We start from the raw sequence: 4,055 nt of genomic DNA, 5'->3' as shown, positions 1-4,055 counted from the left end.
TCAAAAATTGTCAGTTTTCATCAGATTAATTTTAAATTTGAAGACGATTTGCATATCAGGTCACTGAGTTCAACCACTAATTATTTTTGAGGTCAAAGGATGCTCTACTGAGTGCCATTCCACTTTGTTCTGTTTTGCCAAGTGTTGCTCTATGAGTGATTTTTCATTTTGTCTGTTTGTCTGTGTCTGTGTGTGTGTTCGTCTGTCTGTTTGTATGTCAATCTCCTACAGGTCATGATTTCAAATTGATCATAACGAAACTTCACTAAACTGTAGGGTTGGTCATAAGGAAGAAGCCTATTGATTTTGAGGTCAAAAGGTCAACATAGGCCAAAGGCCAACGACTTCATCAAATTTCTAAAATCCTCAATTTTTAGCCAATTGACTTGAAATTTGAGGATGATTTGCACCTCAGGTCACTGAATTCAACCACCAATTACTTTTGACGTCTAAAGGTGAAAAGGTTAGCATAAGCCAAATTTCTAAAATCCATTTTCATCTGATTGACTTGAAATTTGAAGAGGATTTGCATATTTGATCACTGAATTCAACCACTAATTACTTTTGAGGTCAACAGAGGCGAAAAGGTCACCAACTTGTTTTTGGGGATTTCACAAGTATTGTGCTATATGCACGACGCATTTCTTGTTTATTTGTTAACTGGACCGCATTTGTCTGCAATCTGTAATCAAATGTAATCTGTTGTACTTGTAGGCTGTAGATTCCAATGCCGATTGTGTTTTGGATTGTTCTTCACTGTGCCAATCATTTACAAACCTTTATTGTGTGTACCAGAGTGAGTGCCTTGTTCATGTAAAACCATAATCTCTGATGGATCCATTGTGCACATGGGCACTTGTAATTCCTCTTAAGCTGCAGATTTTCCATCCAAGGTGACTGCAATTGGAGGGTTTTCAGAACAGAGAGTGGAGCTCAAAGCTGTGACATTTGGTTAAAATCTGGGCCACAAATCACATTTCACTGAAACAATAAACTTGTAGAACATGTTAAATATCTTACGGAAGCTTGTTCTTTTGCATGATTATAAACGCTTCTGGTGTTCATGCAAACTTGCTCGTTTAACAAAGTTTGAATGATGTGTTGATTTATTTGACCACTGCACTGTGAAGTGATAGCAAGGCTTTCACCTGGATCTGGAGCCTCCAAACCTCTATCCATCACAGGTATGGGTTTTCTTTTACAGCAATGCACTGTTCATGGGGGAGCGTGTACATAAATGCCAGGTGGGACAAGGACATCATGACACAATGGACAACGACAGTGCCCTCCATAAGTATTCGAACAGCGAAGTCAAATTTGTTATTATTACTATATACTCAAGAAATTTGGATTTTAGATCAAAATATTGTCGTGTGGCTGGCTCTCAGTTAACACCGAGAGTAAGCCACGGATGGAAACGAGCGTTAATGAAGGCGTTCACTTCAATCGATGGCGGATGATACACGAGATGATACTCTGGTACCCAATCATGGTTCGTGGTGAGGGTCCCCTCGGTCACTCTAACCTCATCAACGGACCGACTCACCTCAACCCCCAAGCTCCCTTGGACCTGGTCAAGCTTTTCCTCCATGGGACTGTCCCAGGTCTCCAGCCGCTGGATCAAATCATGCAAACCATCATCACCAATCATTTCTGGCCCCACCAGGTACTCGTCAATAAATACCCGGTCCGGCTCCGTTACACGGACCCCCAATACCTCTACCCCCTCTTGCTCTGCACAACTGCCCTTGTGCTGCACCATTCCAAATTCATCCCCCTGTTGATGTGTTGCGGCATCCACTCGGCCCCGATAACCTTCCAGGCCTTCATGTGGCAAACATTTCCCATTTACATTTTGACACTCTCCATTTACCTGTAGACACTCCCCATTCATCTCCAAATTTCCTTCCCATCCCAATTCTGTTGCCATTCCCAGCTCCTGGGTGCCATGCACATCAGCTTGGGTCTCACACTCTTCCACTGTCACAGTTAACTCCCCCCATTTTGATTCAAATTCTGCCACCCTTGGCATCTCCTGTATTTCCTTCCCCTGTTAACTCATTTCCTTCATTTCGTTACTCATTCGCTTACTCTGAGCATCCATTTTCTTATTCATTGCTTTCATTTTATCAATCTGAGCATCCATTTTGTTTTCTATTTCTTTCATAAAATTTATCAAGTCCTGGTAAGTTATAGGACCCGTCTCTGTAGCGGGGGAGGTGCCATTACTATTCTCAACTCCCCCTATATTCGGCCCACTTCCAACCTCCTCGGCATCTCCATTCCGCACACCCAATTCAGCGTCCGCCATTACGCTCGTACCCCCAACCGACTATTAGAATTTGTATCGCCTTCGACTATAAAAAAAAAAAATTCTTCCTAATGTCGAGCGCGATGTACGCTCGGCTGTGTCGATCTCAGCCCGCGGACAAAAAAATTGTCCGCCGAGTCCAAATCCGCACTCCTGACACCAAATGTCGTGTGAATGCTCTCTCAGTTAGGCACCGAGAGTAAGTCACGGATGAAAACGAGCGTTAATGAAGGCGTTCACTTCAATCGATGGCGGATGATATGCGAGAAGGAATGAAGAATGCCGACTCACCTGCACAGGCCCCGCGCAGGCGTCTTCACCCTGCAAAAAGTAACTCAAACCGAGGCGGATTTTATGTAGAATTAAAACACGGCTTTATTTCCGGACCCCGAGAACCAAAGAACGCGACGATATCTAAAACCCCTAATGAGCGCTCCTACACACAGACTTCAACAACAGACGAATGGGGAGGATAAATTAAAAGAACCGTTGTGTTTGCTGCGGCTTATCTCTGTCTGCAGTGTGTCAGGGATCGTCAAGCTTCAAGCGCAGTCATCCGACGCGGCTCCGGTGTTGGCGGGAAGTAGGCCTCGATGCGCCCTTGTTCACAAGGGCTCGACAAGGCCTCCCGCGCGAAGCGAGGGGGCTGGCGTGCAACCCGCCTCCTCAGCCGTGCAACCCGCCTCCTCAGCCATGCAACCCGCCTCCTCAGCCGTGCAACCCGCCTCCTCAGCCGTGCAATGTCCTCCCGGGTTTGGCATGGGACTGTGATGCACTCAATGTTTGGAAAAAAGGGAGAGAGGGTCGAGGGCAAAGGTGGCAAATGGAGTAAGCGGTCGAGGGAGAGGAATCACGAGGCAGCAGAGGGAAGAGGTCCGGCAGGAAGGAAGCCAAAAACGAGAAGACAGAAGAGGGCAAAATGTCAGTCAGCGAGTTGCTTTTTCGCTCGTCATCTGATGTCACCGGCCCTTCTCTACCAATCAGCACGTCGCTTCTTTCTCGCCCCTCACGTCCTCCAATCCGAGGGAAGCTTCTTGCCCCGCCCCTAGCCAAGCACCAGTCCGTCCTTACTTTGCCAATCGGCGACCTGCTTCTTACTCACCCTTTTCCTGCCTGCTCAATGTTCCATCGCCATGGTGTGCAATGCGCGGTTGCTTCCTGACTGTTCTTCCGGTCAGTTCCATTGTTAGTGTGGCAGAGGGGCATTAATTAGTGTGTGCACTAATGGGCCGAACTAATGTCTATGGTGCGTTGCCATACGGGACACAGGTATGATCACAGGTTTGACACACCGGGGAAATAAAATAATCCCTACCCTACCTAACACAACGATCATTCTTGTATGATCACAAAGATAAACTTAATGCAAACAAACCGCCTAAACCGAACTTATTACATCGAGATTCCCTATTGAGACAGTCGAAGCACCTACCTATGCAGATCTACCTGGATCGATATATGCCCTACCCCAAAATTCATAACAATATTAATATGAGGCAAGAGTAGAGGTCAGATTTTTTTAGTATTTCTATGTGTATGTGTATATATATTTCTATGTGTATGTTTTTATTTTTATTTTTATATATATACATATATATATATATATATATATATATATATATATATATATATATATATATATATATTGTTGCGGATATGGGATTTGCATCCATCCATATCCGCTTGTAAATATTCCCCTATTTCCTCAATACTTCCTGTTGTGGAAAACCATTCAGGTCCGCAC

The sequence above is a fragment of the Myxine glutinosa genome, chromosome 9 (assembly GCF_964187855.1).
Source record: "Myxine glutinosa chromosome 9, kmMyxGlut1.1, whole genome shotgun sequence".
Lineage (NCBI taxonomy): Eukaryota > Metazoa > Chordata > Myxini > Myxiniformes > Myxinidae > Myxine > Myxine glutinosa.
Note: the sequence above shows the minus strand (reverse complement) of the source record.